The following is a 25625-nucleotide window of genomic DNA, read 5'->3' as shown; positions in this document are numbered from 1 at the left end:
TTCTTCCCCCCCCCCCCCCCCCCTTATCTCTGTTATATTTTGCTGTGGCACAAAGATATGCAAAGAGCACTAGGTAAGTGGTGAGAATCTTTACTTGATATCGAGTGGACAGTAGTTTGTTTGTTATTAAAAGTACTCACCTCAATGAATAATATTCTTTCCATGTAGAAGGGTATTCATTTGACCATCTTACTAGTAGCGATCTCTGTGAACTTGTATGCTTTTCAAATTACTTTCAGTCTTTTGGGAGGAGACTTGTTTGGAATAATTTTTAGGGAAAAAAAAAAGTAAAAAACAGCCAGCCTACTTCAGACACTAGCCTGGAGTGTTCTTTAATGGTCTTTACCTTTTCTCTGGATAAACATCACATGTATCTTGGTGAATTTAACTTTTTTATAATATTAACTTAAGCCCCCAAATTACTTCTTTGTTTCATTCTTCCATCTGTAGCTGAGTTAGTATGAATGAAGAATTTAGTAACAATTAGTAGGTAACAATTTGAATTGATCTAGGAATTGTCATTAAAATAGAATCTGAGACCTTGCAGCGCGCTCTTCCAACGTGAGAAAACAATGCATTTCACGTACCGTAACATTAAAAAAAAAAAATTAACTTAAAAATGTCAACTGTTTTATAGCAGCTTCCTACTTAGGACAAAAGATTTTTTCGAACATTAGTAAATTCTCACAAGGGTTCCATAGGAGCAAAGTTATGTGAATTATTGAAGATGACACAGGAAATCTCTGGCACAAACTGGGAACGCTCCCTGACTCCCAGTTTTATGCAGTAGCTGTAAGATCTTTCACCCAGCAGTTTCTTTACTAACATGGAGAATTTGAGATGATGAAAAAATTACCTAAATGATAGGTAGATAAGCAAATAATAATAATGTGCTGCAAATTAAGGCTGATGGCAATTTTTTGGGAATTCAGAGTGAACAATGGCAGTACACTTTATTAAGAAAACAAGACTGAAAACCCGTAATGATGTGGCAGGCCATTTTACTGACAGTCTTGAGCAACCTGCTTGCAGGATTGTATTGCAATGGACCAGCTGGTAGCTTTGCTTGATAAGCAGAAGTATTTGTACTGGTATCCCAGCTTCAGAGAACTACCTTTGAAAATGTCTTTGTCAGGATGAAAATTGTATGGCATCAAGCTGCTCAGACTAATTATGATCATGTGGAGCTGAAGGAAGTGACACAGTTTTCATTGACAAACAAGATATGTGCTCTTAGCTTGAGAGGATTATCACTTTTCACTTACGGGGTTCTTTGAATTTTGAAACATTCTGTGGAGGAAAGTAGATGAATCAAATATGATAGCCTAAACCCAACCAAATCTAACATTCATCCAAAAAAATCCAACTAATCTAAAAGTACTAACTGTCAAAAGAATTGCTCTTTGATTTTTGTAAGTATTGTATTAATGAAATCTCCAGAAACAAAGCTTGATTGCAACTACAAACTGAGACGTCAGCTTTTGTCCTTATTTCCGTCTCACTAGTACACCATTGTGACTAAAACTGATGTGATTTATAATTTCCCTGCTACCTGTCTGACTAGCATTTGTATTACAGGCATGCAGCAGAAGGGTTCGTGAATATAGACTTGCACATGGATTCTCCTATGCCGAAGCTCATAGTCCTGTTTATTTTAGTTTATTTTTTTTGAAGTAGCATGAAAACCGAGACAATGTGTCTGCTTACAAATGTCTGTTAGAGAGAGGAGGGGTGTCTAGCAAAATCAGCTGCAGCTTCATAAGCCCGACACAGACCAATGGCAAACTGGCAAATGGCCCTTCTCCCCAGTATCCAGGAGGAAGTACTTTGTCATGTGTGGCAGGCTGAACTATATGGTCAGTCCAGTTAGCCTTTGTCCAATGAAGCCCATACATATGGAAACGGCCTCTTGCTTGTCTTTAGGGACCTATTTAAATGAAACCTGGAGGTAATGGTTTCCAGTCATAAAGGAGCCTTACATTCAAATTCATTTTTCTACTCTGTGTTACAGTAGCTGAAGTTTATTCATGCTGTTCTTCGGGCACCCAGAGGAATGAGATATACGTAGCCAATATTTTACTGCAGTTATATATGTTATTATGTTATTCGTGCTTTTTGTTTTGATGAAATTTTCCATGAATATATTGAAAAAAATCCTGAAGCAATTTTTTTTTTTCTACCGTGCAGTCTTCTTTTCCTGGCTTGCTTAAAAAAACCCCAAACAAACGAAAAAAAAGAAAAAAAACCTTCAATACTTTGATACTAGCTTTTAAATAATGTGGCTAATTTTGATACCTGTTCTCAATAAAACACTCCAAATACAAAAGATTGAAGAAGCTTCATTTTTATGTGTTTAAAAAAAAAAAAAGTGGGGGCATGATGTGTAAAGGAAGAATAAACAAACATTTTTACATCCAGCAGAAGCAACAGTGATAACTCGCTAGTTGTGAAAAAATTTATATGCATGTATGGTAATAAATGCAGAGAATTGGTAATATACAGTATAGAAATAGCACTGTACAAGTATCCCTAAATTCAGATTGGTTTTTTGAATAATAATTTGCTCTTTGAGTTTCTCAATTCTGAGTCTCAAAATGGTGATTCTAGATATTGTGTTGTTGTTTGTGGGTAGATTCTGAATACTCTGAACAACATGCCTCTTACTTCAAGAGTTCACAATCTAGAACACCAAAAGTCAGTGACAGCTGAGAGGAGCATAGCAGAAAGGTTTTGCTCCAGTTTTGAATAGTGAAAATTTGTCTTGCAAGGTAATAAAGCATGACTAGCCCACCAGTTACATGCCTTGCTGATAAATTACACACAAATTATGTGGCTGGCAGTTTATTTTAAAGGAAATGTAGATGTTTACTCGGTTCTTCAGCATAAATTTGGAGATATTCATACCGCTAATAAGAATTCAGTATTTTGAAAGGTTTTTTCTGAAGATGAGCCTTTTATGTATATCCCATTTTCCCTCAGATTAATGAGTTTCTAGTAAAGTTGCATGATATGATGCGCTAGGTCTTGACTTCACTATCAGCAGTTCTAATATCTCAAGCATCCAGTGTAGGCAATTTTACTTGACATCCTCCTTCCAAAACTCACTGCATCCAGGGCTAAGTGTCACGTAGGCTCTTGTAGCAGCCTTTTGGGTTACGAGTGGCTATAACAGCAGGTCTCAGCCTGTGCTCTGTTTACTAAGAAGCATGGTCACAGTCACCTTTAGTTACACCAAAGGTTAGAGAGGATGCATGAATCATGATTTGTGTCAGGGTTTAAGAGATTTTAGCTCTCATTTAGCCGCTGAAATGTGGTATCCTGAACTATACATGTATTTGGCACCCAGTAGTTCCTTCTGAAAAATGCAGAAGCTTAGAACTAATGTCTGGCCCTAATATACAGTGATGAAAATGATGATGAAATTCAAGAAGATGACTCTATTAGAGACTTAGAAATTTTATTAACTGTGTGCTAGTTAACTGAGATTAGGCATGTAAACCTATACAAAGATATGTTCTAGAGCATGAATTGAAGCATAGAGATTGTTGGCTGGCTTTTCAGGCTGAATGTCAACAACTTCTCTGCATTTCAGGCCTAGGAAGGTTGGGGAAGAGAGTCATCTAGATGTGCTGTTAAGCATCTCTTGTGGCTGGATGCAGTTGCGTTTAACTGGAAGTGTTGCACAGCCATATGCAACACCAGCGGGGTTTTAGTAATAGTAGCAAAGTGTCCTCTTTACGGAAGGAAAACAAGCCTGTCACTGTTAATATCATTCCCATTCACTGATTATTTCGTTATATATACAATGAATTCCATTTAGCGTTCTGGTTATTAGGGATATGATTTGAATCTTTGGTATATTTGTATTCCTTGGATGAAGTTCACACCTTCGGTAGATCTTAAAGAAGGTATAAAGCCTGCTCTGGGTTCTCAGTCAGGATTTAAGTGGAACTTAATACATAGATAGAACTTAACATGGATTGGCATAGACGTAGTTGTGAATTGCATACACTGTAGTACCTTGTATGAAAGTACTGATCATACTTTACACTCCAAGTACTGAGACATGCTAGTGGCAGTGATGACTATGGTATGTTTACCTGAAAGTTATGGGGGTGTATGATACAAATAGCTGCCTGAGGGTTGGAAGGACATGCATCCCATGGGGCTTTCTAGGAAATCCTTAACACCAGAAATATTCTGAAGTGGTTTTATATCTCTATTAAAAAAAAAGCAAACCCTGCAGATTCTATTTAGTCAACCATTTTTTTTAGATGACTATACAACAGTATGCAAAGCACAAAAATGCAAGCCAATAATTAAAGGAAAAGGTTACACCCTTTTAAGGTTTTTTTTTAACTATGAACTCTTTCCGTAGTAAATGTAAGCATTGTAAAGAATGATAATGCTTGTCCCCTTTCCTTTAAACTCCTTCCTACGGAGAGGAAAGCACAAGTGTCTTACAAGGGCCTCTTCCTTCCCTGCCTCTCTGGGTTACTTGACAAAGGTGAAATTCATCCTTGTTAGAGACGATTTAGAAACATGGCAAGTCTTGCACTATTAGTGTGCATTGAGGTGAAATCACCTCAGATACCTTAGCTCTTCAGCATGTGGTATAGATCTACAAACGTTGCTGGCCCATATGACATAAGATCATGCTATATAGAAACAGGAGACCACAGTGGCGAAGTTCTCTGAACTCTGCTTTTGAGTTTCACTCTTTCCAATGGATTAAGTGAGTAGTTACCATAAGTTTATTGCAAAACCCTGTGAAATTTTTTTGGTAGCTGAGTCTCTGGCACCAGTATAGAATTCAGCTCATTTTTTCAAAATGCTGGCTCATGTTACAGTGGAACTGAGTATAAAATATCTATCTGTCCTTATTTTATTTTACACACCCTAAACTATTTAGCTTGCCCATGCATTGTGCTTCAAATCGTTGTGTGTTTTGGATTGTCTAAATTTATATTTTGGCTTTGTTAAAGGTACACTGTTTTTATGATTTAGGATGCTTAGTGGCATGCATACTAATTGTAAAAAAATCCATCAGATATTACCCAGTAGACTAGACGGGCTCCTTCAGGGCTGTTATGGTCCATCAGGTAAATACATACTTTGGAACGCGTACTAATGTCAAAAAACATGAGTTATTTACCCAAGAGATGCTGTTCCGGTATACTAGGCAAATGTGTATCTAGGTGGTTTTTTTTTAAACAGCTGATTTTTCATTTTTTCAAACTGAGAAGGCTATATCAATTTTGAGAAAGCTGCCATGACCGTTTATTGGAAAAATATACACATTTTCAAAGCTAACGTGTGTGCCAAACTGCTAAACTGTATGCTGTTATTAATATGCATTTATATAGCACCATAATGTTGCATATAACAACCTCTGGAACCAGGTTCCTAATAAGCCTATATATTACTGTAGTCTTATGTAATGCTGGCTTTGTTTTGCTGGTAATTGAACAGATGGATTGTTGTTGCTCACTCCCAAGCACTTTGGGTAGTCAGACTAGTGCCAGGTCCCCATGTTAATTCCTCAGCATTGCTGAAGTCCTTATGAGAGATCAGAAACAATATAAATACATAGCATACATAATATAAATAGTGTGTTTTCTGCACATTAACCATTTCACCTCTGCGTCTGAGGCAGCTGTATACTCTTAGCTTTGTTTTACAGCTGAGTAATCTGTGATATTGAGAGATGTAATAACTTGTCCAAGTTTAACCAGATGGTCCTGATGTGTGGATGCAACAGGTTGCTTTCTCAAAGTAAAACTTTCTGGGCTTTTTGTACATTTTTTCTCACTCACTCCTATTTTTTTTTAGATAAACATGCATGCAAGCAGACAACTTTCTGTTCATGCTACTGAGCAGGGTCTCAAAAAACATTGTCTGAAAACATCTGAAACACAAGTGTATGGACCAATGCATTTGAATATGCCCTTGGAATTTGGATGTCTTTTATTTGAACATTTTCAGTCTATCTTTTAAAGACCAGATCTGTGGTGATGCACCCACTGAGATGTATTCAAGTGTGGGCGCTGTAATCTTTTCCTCTTTGATTTTACTGCCATCTCAACTGACATCCCCCTACTCTGATTTCTCAACAAAATGCATCCTAATTTGGTGCCTTATTTGCAAAGTTCCAGCATGCAGCTACTTTTTAATGGACAAGCTGCCACACCAGCTATGGCAGTGTAGGGAGGGGAAGAAGATCCATGGTAAGTGTGCTGATGCAGCTTCTTCCACAGGAGTGCCAACAGCATGGCTATATTAAATTATATAGCACTAAAGCCAGAAGGTCATTAAAAATGGTTTGAAAATTCCTCTGTTATATGGTTACCTTTATAACTCAGTCCTATCTATAGATGGTGGAACTATGACTTTCATTCATGTGCCAACCATATACTGCAATAATTATAACACTACACTCATAAACCCCAATTGCTGTGTGCATGAACGGCTCAACTAAAGCTCAGCAGATGGGATTGTGATTATAGCCCCAGCCGCAAAAGGAAAAAATCTGTGATATTTGGAGTAAAAACTGAGGCTGATGGTGTTATTATACTACGTGTTCAAAGTGTCATTACAAGCTGGTAATTTATGTTTTGCATGCTAACTGAGCGGCCTTTCTCGTGTGTGTTAGTTTGAACGACAATGCATTTTTTCATATGGGAGGAAGCAACAAAATAATAGAGTGAAATTAACCAATCAAAATCATGGTAAATAAAAGTCTCTCTCTCTCTTTCTTTCTTTTTAAGACTCAAGAGGCAGCTGGCACTCTCAGGCTTTGTTATATTGAGGAAAGAGAACAGCAAACTGCATGCAGTATAGAGTCAGTCTCATTGAAACTAATGGCATGAATGATCTCACACTATTGTAGTAAGACGGAGATTTACTGTGCTTAGTAGAGAACCCATATTATGGAGAAAAGCATCGATCTACTTCCACATTTTATTCACATGAACGACAAACAAGTTATTCACTACTATGCAGTCACATTCAATCCCTTAGTGTCTAAGTCACAATGCCTTCCAAGTCCCTCACACTTTACAGCTGTGCAGAGCACCTAGCCAATAACTACTTGTCTCCACTTTACAACCAACAGAAAAGGTTTATTAGCCCCTCTTACTTGACCAGTTTACAGTTTAGACTTGTGTTTGCTGGCCAATTTTAGCCACAACCTTTGATTTCTACCATAACATATCTATTAATACAATGTTCTCTCTCTCCCCCTCTATTTTTCATGTTAGGCATTAGGCAGGTGGAGAGAGAAGCTGTGACTACATTGCCAGTTTCACTTTTTTGGTCAGATTATGAAAATTCTGTGGCCTAGACATTTTGCTTCCAAAATTCCAGTGTCTGTTTTCTATCCAAACAGAGTGCATGTAAAAACAGTAGGAATAGGCTAAAATAAATGAAGATAGGAAAGGCAAGGAGAGATATTCAGTGCAGTATGGACGCTTTGTTCCTGGCTTTTCTGCATTTATTGATTAATGCTACCTGACAGAGTTAAAAAGAAAGGAAAACTCTAACTTTCCTATCGTAATAGAGGTATCATGGTGGTAGCTATTACAAAAGAAGGAAAATGGTAGCAAATTGTTTTACTTCTGTTTATATTTCCTTATCATTGGAGAGAGACTAAATAATGGTGAAGAACAGTCAAAAAGTGCACAGATACCTACACGCAGAATGCATTTGTGCTTTAATTCCCTGATTCTTTACTTTGTATTACAGCATCTGTGCAAGTCCTTAACCGTAAGTGGATGCTCTTGGTACATGAACTTTGGATGATTCAGAGTCCCTGCCACCATCATTCTCATCACTTCTAGTGGAACCTTCGGGGCAGCAGATCAAGGATCTGACTGGGAAATCTGTGTGCACTATACTACCATTCCTGACTATTCCAATGGTCTTTTGGGAAACGTGAAATTGATCTATATGGCACCTTACAGTACAACAGCTCAAAGTCACCTTTGAGCCCTTCTCAGTCGTGCATACCTGTATTTTAGTCAGTATCATCGTAGCTCCGCTTGTATAAGACTCTGCATAGTTGCCTTGTCTTCATAAACTTTGTTGCACATTCCTTACTCGCACATGTTTTCTATGATCTCTAAATATGACAAACAAAAAGATAGCAGAAAACCATTGTTTTCTAAAATTATGTCACACCAAATCTATAGCTACTGGTTATCGTATAGTTTATGTTTATTCTTCACTCTTCACTTTCAGGTCAGTCATACTTCTTAGGGAGTACAAGCACAACAGTTTTCAAAATGTTAATGTTTCATAACATTAAATGATTTGTCCCAAAGGAACTGGTGGCCAAGTCAGGAATGGAATCTGTCTTCCAAACTCCTGCTCTCATTCTTAAAGGGCATTCCCTTGAGCTTCTGCATCCCCTTGATACAAACTCTGAATATAGTATGGAATAGATGGAAAAAACATCTTAGTATCCCCATTGCTCTAAGGTAACACTCTATATGTTGCATTTCTGAGTTTGCCTTTTTAACGTATATTTTTGGTTGGGTTCTTAGAACCCTTTTCTCAAAGTGGCATCAAATAACTGCAAGATCTTGCTTATAAGAACAAGAAACTTTTTGTTTTAAAGCTGGCTCTGTGCTGGGAGCTGAGTGCAGTAATCTCAGCATAAGCAAGAGAGGCTGTTGAATTTCTTACTCTTAAAAAACCATGAACTTGGCTGATTTGAATTACTAGCAGCACAATTTTGTGATTTGGAAACCTTTGAGATACATTGGGACTGCAAATGAAGATAGAGGAAAAGAATTTCCAGTCCCAGGAAATAAAGGTTGATTGCACAATGGTCTTAGCAAATCATTTAATAAAGGAAAATAAACCAAAAAGAATTTGTGGGAAGTTAGCTCTAGACAAATGAAGTGCTTCATGCTTGCCCTTCCTGAGGGAAAGGTGGCTTTGTTGTTTTTGCTCTGCAGAAAGGCAGTAGTGTTGAAGCAGAATAGGTTTAAGAATCTAATTTTCTAAAGGATGCTTTCATACTTTTTCTCTATGATTGAGGCATAAGTTGCTGCAAAAGGAGCTGATTGGTGCATGGTATAGCCTCAGTTTAGAGACATGGGTTTTATGCTTGGGCCTGTACTTGAATATAATCTATCATTTGTGCCTGGGAATATGCCCACTTTGAAGGTTTAGCTCTAAAATGCATGACTTGTTTTTCCTTTTCCTGAGGCTGGAGATGTTCAAGAAAATGCAAGCTGATCTTCAAAACAAAGCTAAGCTGTGCACAGGCTTCTGTGAGGCAACATACAGGGCATGGATGGCAAACAAACATTTGCCTTCAATTCCACAACTGGTTTCTAAATTCTGGTTTCCCTTGCTTTTTTACCTTTCCCTTGTCTCTGTTATTCTGTACTATTATATATTACTAATTCTAATCCAAATGTAATATGGAAGTTGCAACCAGTTAACAGTTTGGTCTCAGTTACACAATTACTCTTCCTCCTGCTGTTCAGACAATTTCTGTGATTCTTTATTTTCCCATCTCCACACCTTGGAATTGAAGAAAAATGGGATTGGAAGAAATCTCAAAAGATCTTCTAATCCATTCCTCTGCCCGAAGGCAGGATCAATTATACCTCCATCATTCCTGGCAGATGTTTGTCTCCTTTGCTTTTAAAATTTTCCAGTGATGGTTATTCCACCATTTTTCAAAGCATTGCATTAACCCTTTAAGCTATAATGAAAAGTCCTTGGGTGTCTGGTTTTATTTTAAACCAGCACTGCAAAGGGTTGGTTGTAAATGTGCTGTGGAATATGACTTAAATAGGGCATAAATTGCCTGTAACCTTTGGGCATATAACTGAAATTAATCTTTGCAGGGGGCACTACGTAGGACTTGAATTCATGTTTAATGAACTCTGCTATCGTGAATCTTTCACAGCTTTTGCTATCCTTTTAAACATGATAGTTCTTGCCATTTGATTACAGAAATTAGTTTAATTATAGATTGATGCCAAATGCATGATGAAACACAAATATACATTCAGAAAATTTAAATACAAATTCTTACCCTCTCAACACAAACAGATTCCTGTTTGATAAATGCTTGTTTATAGGAACTGCCAATTTTATAATTCTAGTCTTATTGAGAAAACTAGCATACCTGTCTGCCAAGGGTGGAATATTCTTAGCTTCTGTGTACTTTGTGTGTTTTCCATGTGTATGGAATTTGTTACTAGAAATGTGCTATTGCTACTACATTTACAATGTAGTTATGGTGACATAAAGAAAACAACAGTTTTAGTATTTTAAGACCTGTGGGATGGGCTGTCAATCTTCATGCAGCCAACATATGATACTTTTGGTGTTGGGGGTCTTGAGTGTAAATAGTATATTCTGTTATTTACAGCTTAATGCTACCCAAGATCCCTCTAATGAGGTACTCAAATGTCTAAGATTTGTACGTATTGTTAAAATTTTACAAAGACATTTATTCGCTATCAGTTGCAAAAACTGGAAAATTAATAACAACTTCATCCTGTGAACTTGCATATTTGATCATTGGTTTTCTTTTGTAGGTTGCGACAGTTAATTAGAGGTGTTTCCAAATTTTCCATGCCCATTTCTCTTACCTTTGCTTTCTTTTACAGGGTGTTTTCTGCTTCCCTAGTATTATATTCCTGATCATTGTTTTATTTTAAGAAACTGTTTATTCTCATTCTGTTCTTGGAAATGAGTGTATATGCTTGCCCCAGGGCTGTCTTCCCTTCACAATCTTGCTAATACTGGAATTACCCAAGTCAGGTGAAGAACTGAAAGTCTCCTCTGGAGAAATGGGTGGGATATGCATCGGCTGGGTCAGCCAGTGGCTGTGAAGCTGCTCTTGGCTAACAAGGTAGGTTTACTCTAGTGTCTGCTAATCATCAGCTGAGAGAGGCCAGGAGGTCACCTAAAATCCATATACTCCTTTGCTGCTGTTCTCCCTCTAAGAGCTCTGAGTGTGTTAATGGTTTCTCAGCAGTAGACGAAAGGAGGAGGAGAGATAAGAAGAGCACATGGGTATTATTCGGTATGGCAGTACACGTGTGACTTGTTTTCTCAGACTATCACTTAGCACTCATGCTACGATACTGTGCAGGAGGCTTCTCTGGATGGACAGTAACCAAGCAGCACTAGCTTGGAAAGCAGCGGATACCTCAATGCCTCTTGAATTTTTTTGGTTCATGAACAAGAACAGGCTCCTTTGGCTACATAGTGAGAATGGATCCTCAAAGCATGACTCTCCAGTCATTCTTCTCTCTCACGATACAGTCCTGTGTTTAATACGACTTCCAGCTAACCTTCATAAAAATGCATCTGTGTTTGCAGAGGAGTAGGAAGAAGATATTTTGCTAAGATATAAAATGCATTTGATGTGCTAAAAGAGTGAAAAACTCTACAAGCAGAGTGTTGACATATCTTATCTCGGTTGTCAAAAGTGGCTTGTGAAATAGTGAGATGAAATCCATGCTCTACGTATGGACAGTACAGGCATTTCTTGAACTTATTCTAACTCCATTAGGCAGCCTTCAGACTCAGAAAAGGTACTTGCCGTGACAAATGTAAGTAGGTTCTTCCTTGTCTTTCAACTTTTTTACTTTGTTATTTCTTTCCTTTCAACCTCCCTATTCTCCTGTTCTACTGTACTTTCTGACAGCCTGATTTTGTTGCCTTTCCGTACCTGTAATGGTTATAAGCTAACAGGGAAATGAAGTGGTATCTTATAACATCCATGTTTTGTTGTTATTTCTGACTTTTTTCCCTTAGAGAGTTAGGGAGTATCTGAACACAGAACACAATACCGTTTCCAAATCCTATCTCTAAGGATGGAAAAAGCAGTCAAAAGGACAGTGAATTGAAGGGAAGTAAAGCGACACAGAAACTAACAGAAAAGTGTTAGGCACGCAAGTGTAAAGCTGAAGTTACACCAGTGCCAGTTAATGAGTTTCTAATATGGTATGCAGATGGTATCCAGGAGGGCCGTGCCTGCAGGGAGTGTAGGTCCTAATATGCTTCAGCAGCTTCATGAAAGAAGATGCAGAAACATTTGTGTGACAAATGGATTGTTAATCCTGGTGCCACTGGTGGAGAAAGAGCTCCTTTACCTCCATCATTTAATTAAAAATGTTCTACTTGGGTAGTTTGTTCTACATAGGAAGTTTGTTCTACATAGGTAGTTTTTGCTGTGGGCTTTAAGATGTAAGATATTGGCCTCAGTGCATGTGATAACATTGCATCAAAAACGAGCCTGTTCTCCAGTGTGCCCAGGCAGATCTTTCATTCAGGACAAAGGAAGTGTGGTTTGTGTTAAAGATATAGTTCAACTTTCATAATAAAGCAAGTTGTGAATGATGAATGAAAGCACTTATTGAGCTGAAAGTACACACACCAGATTGAGCAATGTTGATCTTTGTGCAACAATCAGCTGAGTAAGAGAAAGCAGGGACTGAATTTTTGAATGTCTCAGTTTGACCTTCATTTTGTACTTCTTTTTACTGCAAATTAACACATCCAATTTTTAGGCAAATGACTGCTGAAATTTTGCCTGTTACTGACTTGACAGTGAAAAAAGGTAGATATGCAAATTGCACTCACAAAAGGGAAGACCAGTCCTTTGACAAGATAAGCAATGAAGTCCAGTTGTATAAATTCTTATGCAATCAACATATGCAATGATTCAAATTGTTAATTTAGAGGGAAAGATCCCATGCTCCCTGGCTAGCGGAGCCATTTCTCCTCCCTCTTCCACCCCCTCCCCCTTAATTTTTTTTTTTTTCCTACAAAATCAAACACTGTCTTTTAGTAGATTGTTTACCATGAAGAAATACCTTGATTGGAATTCAAGCTGAATCAGATTTTAATTTACAAGGAGTGTTTGAAACAGATTTTCAAATGGCATAGCAACACAAAGGTAATTCACAGAGGCGTGTGTTTAAAATAAGGGGCTAGTTTATAGGAAAATCCGGAATGTGGGCTGGAACGTGTTCCAGAATTCCACCCTCTTGTCCTGGCTACACAAACAATGTGACTGAGGCCTGCCAAGAGTTGTCATGTTTAAATAGAGAGAGAGAAGGAAAGTGGCAAGAATTCCCTCTGCACCATAATCCCTGCAGGCTTGCTACTTAGCACTTTTAAGAGAAAGGCGGATACAGGAAGCAAGAATAAGACATAGCACACTCCATCTCTTCTCTCCAATAAACACTGCTTAGAATTCCATCTAATCTGGGAGAATAAACATTTTCAAGGCTTTTCTCTGAACATTTGATCTCAGTGACTAGAGCAGTTCTTTTTTTTTTTTTTTTTTTAATCCCTCTCCACTTTTCCACTGAATCCTGTGGTGTCAGCTTCGCACATCTTGCACTCTGAGACATAACTTGCAAACCAAATCCTGGGGTCTTTACTCGGATGAAACCCTATGAACTTTAACAGGATATTGGCTTTAGAAAAACTACTAGGCTTGGCATTGTAACTGCTGCTGAGTTGACAATTATGGAAAGAGTTAAAGAACCTATCACTAAAGCGATGACTGTTGCATAAGGGTGTCTTAACTTATGTTGAGCTAAATTCCTCACAAGGCAATTTGAATTGATGGGCTTTTATAACCACTCAGTCAGAAATGAATACATAAAGCACTGGCACAAAAATGTCCATCCCACCCGGAGGCTGGCAGGTATCCCTGTGTTTTGAGGTAACCAAATTTTTATGAGCTGTCTGCCTCATTTCTAATTGAAATGAAAGGAATGGTTTTATGGTCCCCTTTAAAAGTTTTTGCTAAGTTGATTGGCTGCTCTATCATTACGAAAACCATGTTTGGGGGATGTAGCAGGAATTCTTTTTATGGGCTGTGGCAGTGAATGGCTGAAGGTTTAGAAGGTTTGACGTTTTCCTTTTAATGTGCTCCAGAAAGATGCATATCACAACTGTCCCCTGTTTCCCCACCTATATGGTAGGTTCGCCACCCACCACATCCCTCACAAAATTTTCATCGGCTTTTTCCATTAATACTGTCAAGTTCCTCTTCAGACAGGGATGTACTGAGGGGTCAGAATACTTACGCAGGCACAAGTTATTAACACAGGGTCTCTCTTGAGAATAAGCACGGAGCTCCAAATTCACATAGGGAAGAGCAGATCTTTCTCTCTTGTCTGTGTGTGCCTCAATTATGTGTCTTCAGTCTTGCATGGGGCCTTGAGGTTGTTGCTATCTTCTAAATATTTGCCTTTCTACTGCTACTTTTTAATGGAAATACGGGAGACTGGGGAAATCTGTCAGTGATAGCTTTTACTCTAGGCTTATTTTCAGAACAGGTATTTTTGCCTTTGCTTTTTCATCTATAATGTGGGAAAACTAGTGGTCAGCTTCCCAAAAGCTGTTGCTAGACTTAAGCAACTAGTGCTGTAAATTATGAGAGACACTGAGTAAAAGGCAAAATCAGTATGCTAAGCGCTGCATAGCTATTAATCTCCAGGCCAGGTTTTTCAAGGAGCTGTGCACTCGGCAGTTGTTGTCGACTTCTGGTTCAACTCCTAAAGGAAATGCCAAAATAATCAAAACTTCTGCTGGAGGCCTAGTGCTTCAGGAAATCTAGTCATCTGATTTGGAGATGCACGTGGGCAATTGAGTTCTTCTGAATATCTGCCCCCTAACAGCTATATTTAAGGTTGGCACATCTTTCCTAGACAACTGGCATATTAAATATTTTGAAAGGCTCTGCTTTCATTTTATGCTAAAACCCAATGTTTAAAATACAAACCTTGAAATATATTTCCTTCTCATTTTGCTCTCTGGGAGACCAAAGTCTCTTATTTATGAACTAAACAGGCAATTACAGCCTGCAGTTCCCCACCCAGTTCTACCAATATGCCTGCATCCTGACCTGGGGGGTAGGATTTGTTCTTTATGCCAAATCAGTCCTTGGCCTCTCTCTTCAGAGATCAAGAAGCTGTTTTTCTCATGCAATATCACCAGCTAGTAACCAAATTGAAGCAATTAAATGCTTTGCACATGTATTGTATGGTAATGACTTTAGATTGTCAAGTGAAAGTCTCCAGAACCCATTAACAACATTTAGAACTAGTTGATACCCCTCAAAATAACTTTAAAGCCTTTTGTTGGTCAATTGATTGTGTCTTAGTCTTCCCCTTTTAAAACCAAAGCACAGAACAATGTTGTATGGCCACTGTCATAAGAATGTGAAAATTAGTTGCCATGTGTAACTCACTCTCTAGTGTATTTATATACAAACGCTGTTTAAAAGGATCAGATTATTTTTTTCTTCTTGGTTTTGCCGTTGTAAATGGTGCAAGTCAGATGAACATGTAATATGGAACTGTAACCACTAGTAGACTCTTGCTCATATTAGCTTTGAAGTTGTTTGGTTTTGTTTTGGAAAAATGTACATTCCAAGTGATCAAACCCTCAAGTATTTGTTAGGAAGAGCCTTTGTTATGCCTGTCCTCAGTTGTGAAAGCACTTCATGCTTTCACAAAAATGATCTATAAGAATGAACTATGAAAGCTATGACTGATGCTGAGAAAGGAGAACAGGTTAAACTTGTTCTTAAAAACTCCCCCATACTTCTGGGAACTTAGGACCGTTGCATAACATATAGGAAGATATATGGTAGTACATATGCTGCTGTATTACCTAGATACAACAGAATGAAAGGATCTCCTATCCCTTTTTTTTCTTTTAATTTATTGTATTCTAAAACACAGGGGTTTTGTGAGAGATTTATATGAACTATATTGACTTGCCATCCTGTTGGCAAGAGTGTTTCTTCCTATATTTAATCTTCCTTAAAACTGCTCAAATTGTTATATTAGGCATGCCTGTTACATTCATTTCAAGTGCAGAGAAAAGGGCAGCTGCTTTAACAGTTGTCTTTTCTGTTACAGTCTTATCAGAGGAGCTATAAAAATATGGATGTCTTTTTCTGTATGCATGATTTTATAATCATGAATAAGCTTTGTGCTGCAGTGATCCCTGAGAAAATGAAAATTGCCACCATAGGGCTCAGCGTTGTCAAAAGCACACGTGTGTACATGCACACACCGGCACGTGGTAGACTAGAGAGAGGTGCTGCAAATGCATCTAATAAGTCTTCCTATATACATAATATGTCCTTTAGGTGGTGCCATTGTGTTTTTTGAGATAAGATTGCACACTCAAGAAAGAGTAAGACACAGGAACAGAAAGGATGTGGTGCACAATACATCCTTATACCCTAAGTGACTCGGAAACATCTGAGTGTACAGAGCCATCCCCACGTACAGGATGTAATGTTGCTAGAGTAAATATAGAGCGGCTGGTGTCAACAATGAAGAAAGCAAAAGCTAAAAGAAGACTGGCAACTTGAAATAGCCAGGAATCTCTTTTTTGAAAAAGCTTTCTGAAACTCAGTTCAGCTCTTAAATGTTCATGTCAGTGAGGAAGAAAAAGTGAAAAAGCGGAGGGAAAGACATAGAGTTACTAGCAATGGGTGTGATCTGTGGAGGTTGGATTTGAACTGCTTGGCAATGCTAAACCTATCCAAAAAGTAAAGTGTTTGGGTATGTCAGTTGGGTTCACGTGGCTCTTGGTTGATGATGAATCATGAGGAATCTCAGAAATATGCACAGAGAAATGTCTAGGGTGGGTCTCAAAGCAAAAGTGAAATATATTTTGTCCACATCTTGTTGCAAAGGGGGCAGGCAGTGTTGCCTCAAAGCGGGGGCCGGGGAAGGAGCAGGGAGAGTAGGAGACTGAACGCCTGGTTTTATGGCCCGGGCCAGCCAGTTGCTCACTCTGCTTTTTTCAAAACATATTCTAAACTGTCCGTGCTTCAGTTTGAAGCACTGTTGTTGGGCTTAATGATTTAATGTATTTTAGATGCTTTGAGAATGTTGGATTAATGGGATCACATACATACAAAGCGTTGCTGTTATTTACACACTGTTTAGATGATGTTTTCTTAAAAATCAAGGCACCCTCTGTCCCATGTTTTCTCACTACATACAGGTCAGAAAAGCACAAAAGTACTGTATGTCTGAAACATTTCCAGCAGCTTCCCTGGACCTGCTTCCAAAGCTCATTGAAATCTTGTTAACAGAGCACTCTACCTCCCTCTGATACCTCACACTGCAAAACAGCTTTGAAGGCCTAGACTGAATAATGAAGGAAACAAGGGCATCTGGGGTCCATTATTTACCCCATTTCATAAGGCGCTTCTACAAAGTCTGCTGCCTGCCTTTTCAGATCCATGACAGAAATAAATACAAAGCCTGGAAAGAGCGAGCAAGTCAGAGTTGTCTGCTGCCCTCTCCACTGCCCCCCTCCCCTTTTCTTCCTGTTTCACAGGACACATTTGTTTCATCTCAGCTAAATGTAGTTCTCTTTCTGCCCAAGACACTTGTTCTTTCCCCTTCACAGATTGTTTATTCCAAGGAACTCCTTTTTGCTTGGGAAGATGTCTCAAACACCTTTGGGTGTTTCTAAAGGAGACTGGTGTGAAGCTACTCAGAGATTATTTTTTTTTATTTTTTTTTTTCCTGTCAAACTGACAAGGACTTGAAGACTTGAATTGCGACTATGGCCGTGTTAGGAAAACACATGTGAAATGTCAGTAAAGTGATTCCCATCTCAGTGTGCTAATTCACAGGAGGGTATTTTAAAGTAATGGGAGTAATCTGAAATGGTAATGCATCGTAAAGGCCGGAGCTGTCGCAGAGGGAACAAGTTGTGGAAATTTTTGTAAGATCTAGAGTGCCTGAGCATCTTTAAAAGGGCTGGCCCCAAATGCCTCTACATTTCTTGTGAAAATAACCCCCCTGCAAAGCTGGCTTTCCAGTGAAAGCCTTTCAGAATGCTCAGTCAACACTAGAACACTTTCTCTAGGCACTTACTTGACATGGCTAGTATAGGTAAAGTATCTGGGTGGCTACACAGTCACAGAGGATCTGTAAGTTGCAAAGAAGTTACTTCACAAATCTTTTTCTGTGGTTTTCTTTTTTTTTTTTCCTGACGATAATTTATACTAATTTGTTAGCTGCCACAGTTTGATGTAGTTGTCTGTATAAATATTTGCACCTGTGGCTTCTATCCACAAACTTTCAACGGGTTTTTGAAGGGGGGGCAATTATTTGCAAGCTAAACCCTGCCTTTATTAAAGTCCTTTGCAAGAACCATCACTAAAGCCTGTAGATTTTTATTTTTTTTTATTTACCCATATAGGACATTGCCTTTATATGCTGCTTCCACTTTGAATTAGTTGAACTGACAGTTCCAAATTAAGTTCATTTCTTAAGTTAATGAATGTCTGCAATCCATCTGAATCGGGCTTTCCTTTTGCAACAGTTCAGAAATTGCAATAATGTTATTAATGTGTCAAAAGAAGGCTAAAACAGGATGAAAAAAAAAGAAGAGCTTTGGATAAGTAGTTATTTAGTAAGCTCCTGAAACTAGTTCTAATAATAATTTATTTGTCCTAAATGTGGGTTCAGGGTCTAAAAAAGACGCATAGACAGTGCACATGCTGAATTTTAGGGCTGCTACAGCCTCTGCTGTTTAGTCCCAGCCATTCAAGCCATTTTCAAAATGAGATAAGGTTTGTGTTTCAGTCTCCCTGCCTATTGTTCAAGGAGTAAATGATCTTGTGTTCTTTAGGTTGGGATCAACTTTACTGGACCTTATGTGCCTGAAACGTCACCCAGAATTAATCTCTGAGGTGCAGAGGCTGTTGCTGATTTCTTTTAAGTCCACAAAGCTGCTTCCTGGTTATATTTATAAAACTAATGGGTGACTTTTTTTCCTCTCAGAGAACATGATAAATCTCAGAGTTCACCAGCATGTGTTTCACGGGCGGTTACCAACCTGTGATCATGTGCATATAATCTAAATAAAACACAGAAAAATCTCCCAGAAACAGCATGAGTACCATTTATCTTTCTACCATAATAATCTTAGGTTTAGCCAACGAAGTATCTCACAGGATATTTAGCTGACAGCCCACACCACCAGCCTCTGCTGAATCATTGTCATATTACATGCGCCATTCCTTCCCCCCCCGCCCCACCCCTAGTATTAGAGAGCATTTTGCTTTGCCACTGAAGTAACTGCCAGGCAAAATAATGAGAAATGAAAAATAATGACCAAAAAAAGGTAAACCAAAAATTTATGTTAATCTGACCGTAACGTCTCTTAGTTGGCTCTCAAGCCTCTGAGGTGCTACATAAAGATTTACCTGTTTTCAGCAACATGCTACACACCAGTCACTGTTTCTTTATAATAACAAGCCCCAAAGAGAACTCCCAAAAGGTAATACTTTCTGCCCAACAGTACTGCACATTCTGATGCCTAGATTTCTTACACATACAAGACAGGAGTGGAAGATTTACCAAATACCTGTTCTTAATGAAAAGCTTTTTGTTGTACCTTTGTTACTATTTTGCACATATGTGTGAAGGCTATTCGTGTGAGCAATGTGAGGTGGATTTAAGGCACTGTTGGTCCATTTCTTGCCACAGAAGTTAGAAGAATGCCACAGGCTGCACAGGCAAAAAATGAGCACTTGCAGGTTAGCAAGGCTGACTTGCACAGGGTACAGGGACTGTAATATTTCATGTTCTGATTGCAATCTCCTTTCATATTTGCAGGGAAATTTGCCTTAATTTCACCATACTTCTTATGGAGTAAGAAGGGTATACAAAAACCAGTGAGTGATTATATGAAAAGTTCTGTGGAAACATCAGGCATCATCCCCTTGATCAAAACCTGGTGGATAGCACAGACAGTTATATCAGGAAGATGGTTGCAGTCTAGCTATAATTACGTACTTCTTGCTGGTCTGACTTTTCTACATACCTCCTCGGGTAGAGCACTTGTTTGTTAGGCTGAAACTATGTGGTGGTGAGTACTGCATACTATTATGTGCTTTGCAGATGTTACTGTGTTATTGTCTGATAACTGCAGTTGCTAGACTTTGAAACCAGTGGGTTAACTAACTCTCAAGGGAGCTAAGGGTATGTGGTATCCTGCTGTCTTACTGCCTCGGAGCTGTTAAGCATACACGTGCTGCGTTCTGTATTAGCTTGGATTTCCCTGCAGCTCACAGCCTTGGTTTGTTCTTCATATTGTGTGGTTCCTCTCACATTAGTTCCCTACACTTTTTGTCCATTTAATCTGTTTCTGAAATAACTTGGTCTTTCTTACTGGATTTCAGTATGATCTTTGCTTCTTGTATTTACTATTGTCCTTCTTGTCCACTGTCCAGTTGTTTCTTTCTGCTCTATTCATTTTATATGAACTTTGTAGTTTTTGCAGTTTGAGCCTGCTTTTCAGAAAAGAGAGTAATGGGCTACTGACTAAGGCCCTGAGGGCTGTACAGTTTTTGGTTGTATCAATAATTGTTCTGATTAATCATAGGGTGCAAAATGAATGAAGAATAGGTACAGCCCTAAAATGTTATACAATTATCTATCTTGCTTTGAGGTACTCGGGTAGAAACAGCAATAGGATTGATTACTATGGTCAGAGAACAGTGCTAAGAACTCATTCTCTGCTTTGGGAGCTAAATCTCACTGTGGTATAATTAAATGTTCAATCTATTAATTTTCTTCCACGTAAAACGGATGTAATACTAACTGCTTAGTTATCTCATGGAGTGTTGTGGGGACTAATTAGTGCTTGGAAATGAAAAGATATTTAAATGCTACAGGGACCGAGAGAGGAAACAGTGAAGTTGGCTGGATTCATATCAAAAGTGATGGCTTCATCACATTTACCTACATGTTTTTCTATGTCCTTTCAACTTGGGAGACACTTGACCTGTCAGCTTGCTTACAAATCTTGGTACACACCAATACAGGTGGATGGATGGTGGGGGGGAGAACTGGGGGAGAACTTAGTAGAGTGGGTAGAAGAAGAAAGGAAGAGTTTAATCATCTGTCAAATTAGTAATACCCAGGGTGGTCTGAACTGTTGTACACCTGCCTCATTTCACAGCATACCTGATTTGGCCCTGCCACGGTGATGTGTTGTGTTTTTTTTTTTTAAAAAAAAAAAAAAAAAGGAGAGAGAGAAGCTGCAGCAGTGACACTAGCTGTTACTGGAGCTATTTTTAAACTTTCTCTTGTCCTTCTTCTTCATGATGTGCCTTCCCCTTCCTTTTTATCTCAGCCTTCTGCATCTTTCCTAATAACCACACGCACATTACCCTGTCCTTACAGTTTCCCTACCCTCTTGCCTGTGTCCTATTCCTCAACCTCCTTCTAGCATTTTCCACTTCCAAGCTACAGATTTATCTTGTGACTTCAATCATCCTACATGTCCTTATGCCTCCGTCTCCCATTTTCCTTGCAGAGTTATAGAGTATGATGTATTCATCATGCACCCCCTAATCTGCTGTTTGCCCAGTGGTTGAGGCTTGCCAAGATAGTGTCTGATTGTTGCAGACTTTGAGATATTGGATGTAGGATTAGCTAGACGGCTGAATGATTAATGAACCAGGCTCACAACCACATCTTGTTAAGACCGTGTTCAGCTCTGAGGCCTCCAACATAAGAAGGACATGGACCTGTTCGAGTGCATCTGGAGGAGGGCCATGAAGATGATCAGGGGCCTGGAGCACCTTTTCTATGAAGACAGGCTGAGAGAGTTGAGGTTGTTCAGCCTGGAAAAGAGAAGGCTCTGGGCAGACCTTATAGCAGCCTGCCAGTACCTAAAGGGGACCTACAAGAAAGTCAGAGAGGGACTTTTTCCAAGGGCCTGTAGCGATAGGACAAAGGGTAATGGCTTTAAACTGAAAGAGGGCAGATTTAGATTAGATGTAAGGAAGAAGTTCTTCACTGTGAGGGTGGTGAGGCCCTGGAACAGGTTGCCCAGAGAGGTTGTGGATGCCCCATCCCTGGAAGCGTTCAAGGGCAGGTTGGATGGGGCTTGGAGCAACCTGGTCTGGTGGAAGGTGTCCCTGCCCATGGCAGGGGGGTTGGAGCTAGGTGATCTTTACAGTCCCTTCCAACCCGAACCATTCTATGAGTCTAAGACTGAGTTTATCAAATCCATAAGGGAGTTGCTTAAATCCACTATTGTGGATCATTTTTCCTTCCTTAAAAAAAAAAAAAAAATCCCCTCTCTCCTTGTTGCTAAAATATTTATTACCTGGTCATATCCTACCTGGTCTCCTGTATCTTCTTAGTCTGTTTTAATGGCCATTTTAATCATCATGGCTATGTGTCCCTCTTGAATTATTGTGATTTTTTTGCTCATCTTTACCACAGAAAAACCTACAATATCTTGGTCTAGTTATGGTCATTTCTAGCTCCCTTTCAAATCTTCTCAGGCCTATTTCTTTGCTTTCCCTTTTGCTGTGGTCTCCTTCTCCTCTTTCCATCCTCCCTCTAATGCCTGCCATGGCTCAGAGGTACCTTGTCCCTTCTCTGTAAAATTTCTGTTTTTCTTAGTATTGCTTTAGAACTAATACCTTCTTCAATTTTTTCCTCCCATTTCATTACTCATCAGTAATCTCCACAGGCTTCTTTCTCCGCATTCCTGTGGTGTGATCTGTCTTTTATTCTGTAATAAACTCTTGCTCATGTAAGTGGTTCTAGTAAATGTCATCTCCACAGCCTGCAAAATCCTGATGCAAAGAACTGATTTTGCAACGTGTATGCACATATAAAGTGACTATGTACACCATTTGCAGGTCCTGGCCTGTATAGTATTGTTAAATACATGGGCCTAAGCATAGACTTACCCCTGCCCATCAGCTATGATTCCTGTGAGCATTTAGTAATGGTTTGAATTCATTACATGTGAAAGTGCCCTTTAGTTCTAAGGTCTTTGTCCTGGTTGTCTGTGCTTAAGGTAGCATACTCTCACCTGTGTGAAAGGAACCATAAACTCAACTGTGTTACCATCATAAATCTTTTATCTTCCTCAGTATATTTATATAAAGATGGTGTGCACAATAAAGAGAAGATACAGGATAATTATGGACCAGAAATAATGAAAGCAGCAACTCACATGGGTCAGAGTCCCTGTAAATCCATGGGGGTAATCATGTAGATGCTCAGCAGTATGAGGAAGATTGTGCAAAGCAACCAAATATCATAATGTGAAACAATACCTGTATGTGCAAGCTGTGAAGTGTTACAAATAATTGTATTATAGCTAACAGCAGTTACCTGCAGCAAGTAGGAAGGAATCTTGTGTCCATGATGAGTTTAAGCAGGTATGTGTAGTAAGCAGGTGTTTTCCTATAGGCACATCTCACATGCAAGCATGTGTTACTAGATGTACCACAGATCTGACATTCTTCTTAGTGAACTTGGGAGAAGAATGAGGTGGAAAAGGGAGGGGGGGTAGAAACCAATCAAAGAAAGCAATACTTTTTATCAATCATATTTGATGCTATTCTTTCTCTCTCTTTCATCACTTTGATCTCTCAAATAAAACTGATACTTTGGCCACTTTCCAAACTCTTAGCTTTGCCGTCTGAGAGGGCTCTGGGTTAGCTGCTGAGGGTATGTGTTTGCAATTATGCATTTGAAAGTATTTTCCCCTCTGCTGAGATAACATTCTTTTTGTGTTACCACACACTTCTGCTGTCTCGTTTTTCTTCTCCCATGGCACTGTAGGCTGAAAGGCCTCACTGCGTTCCCCCTCCTCCCCCGATCTTTGCAACTGATATCTGAATAAAATACTTTACTCTGCTGGTATTTAACCTGCTGAGCCTTTCACTTTCTAGCTGTGAAACAGACAAAAAGGGTATCGTGCAGAAACATCCTGGCAGTTTCATTTCTTAATATGCCTCCAAGGTAAGGCGAGATTGAACAGGGGTGGGAAAATTTATACTGATGTTAAAGACCTTCAGTGTTTTATTTATAGATTAACATTCACTGCGAACAGCTTTACATTTAATTTTCCAACCAATCTTTTTCCATACAAGAGAACAAATTTGAAAGCTCTTCTTTATTGTTAATCTGGCTGTAGTTCAGTGGATAAAGTTTGTAGGAATAATGATCTGTCCTTTATAGGATAGATTTATTTTTTTTAGCTGATAAATTTTGGCTTCACAGTAATGAATATATGGAATTATGTCAATTATTAGCATAAGAAGATAGGCTCTTCTGTATTCCCTGACAAATAGCCAAGTTTCTTGAGTTGAATAGCAAAATTCTGTGTGACCCTGTGAGCCCTTTACACTGCAACCTGTTCTACCACACTTGATTTGTCTGACCTTGGACTGGCTCATCATGGTCCAAGAAGGAAATACTATTTCTTCAAAAAACATATTGCATTCAGCATCAACAAGAAACATTCTAAAAGGGTAATTTAAAACTTATATGTGGAGTACAGCACTCAATAGGCTTAAAGTGGTTAGGGTCAGTAAGAATTTGAACACTACTATCTTAAGTCTGTTGTAGCATATTTCATTCCAAGTCTCTGTGAAAATTAAACATGTGGAGTCCAATCCTATGGTAATGCTTCCCTCTCACTGACTTCGAAAGTTGGTTATATGCACTCTCTCCCTTTCATACGTGTGTGTGTGCTTGCAGCCACATGCACCCACATACGGGATTTTAAAAGAGTAGCTACTGCAGTGAGAGACGTGTCCTGTTTGTTTCTGTCTCGCAGAAAGGAATCCTGTAGGACAACGCTCGGAGAGTGGAATTGTTCCAGGTGCTTAGCACTGAAACACCTGAGCATTTCCTGGTTAGGCTAAAGCTGAAACCTTTTGACAATCTTTCTAGTTTTTAATAGGAAGCAAGGAAGGTTTTTGCAGGCCTGCAGATACGTGGGACAGGATATATACTTCTCTATTCTTTCATTTTGTGTAGAACTGGAGGGGGGGCCTTAAAGTACTGGGTGAAATAAAACTACTAATCCAAATGAAGTTCCCAGCTAAATATCCCTGATGTTAATGGCAATGTATATCCTAAGTGAGGGCAAGATTCTATAAAACTAAGACCTAATGTCAAAATCTTATGCTAGTGATTCCCAAGTTTGTTTTTTGATCATGACCAACTCTTAATATTTTTCAGAGATCCACATACACCCTTACATCAAACTCTACACTGAAACATTATGAAGGAAACATGAATCTTGTTGGTTTCATGCAGGTCTGCAGAACGGCTTGGCCTAAGGATTGTTCACGTAATGGTCTTCATGACTTGGACCCAAACCCAGTAATTTGGGGTGGAAAAATCAAAAAATAAAATTCTAAATAAATGGCAAAGTTAACTCTGAAATATTTGTAGGACATGGAAATGGCAGTTAAGTAAAGTGTAAACTTTTACTTGGTCATCTTTCTTCTACTGTTTTCACCCAAGTTGTGACATGCTTCATTACTACATCATCTTACAATTCTTATCTATCTAGCTGAGTAAGGTGAATCTCTCTCTAGTCAAAAAGGTGGTTCAGAGAACTAAGCACAAGGGCAGGCTGACTGGGGCCTTAGCGCCCAATCTTTGTGAGGTGCAGAATGCATTCAGCAGGCACCAACGCTCACAGAGATGTATCCTGTTTCTACCGAAGTCCAGAGTTGGCCTTAATTGACTTAAGGAAAGCACGAGTGGCTGAAAGGGAATCAACAGCGCTGAGTACTTAGCAGCATCTGATCTTAA

This window comes from Haliaeetus leucocephalus, unplaced genomic scaffold (genome assembly GCF_000737465.1).
Source record: "Haliaeetus leucocephalus isolate CR32 unplaced genomic scaffold, Haliaeetus_leucocephalus-4.0 Scaffold173, whole genome shotgun sequence".
NCBI lineage: Eukaryota > Metazoa > Chordata > Aves > Accipitriformes > Accipitridae > Haliaeetus > Haliaeetus leucocephalus.
This window is presented reverse-complemented; position numbering follows the sequence as displayed.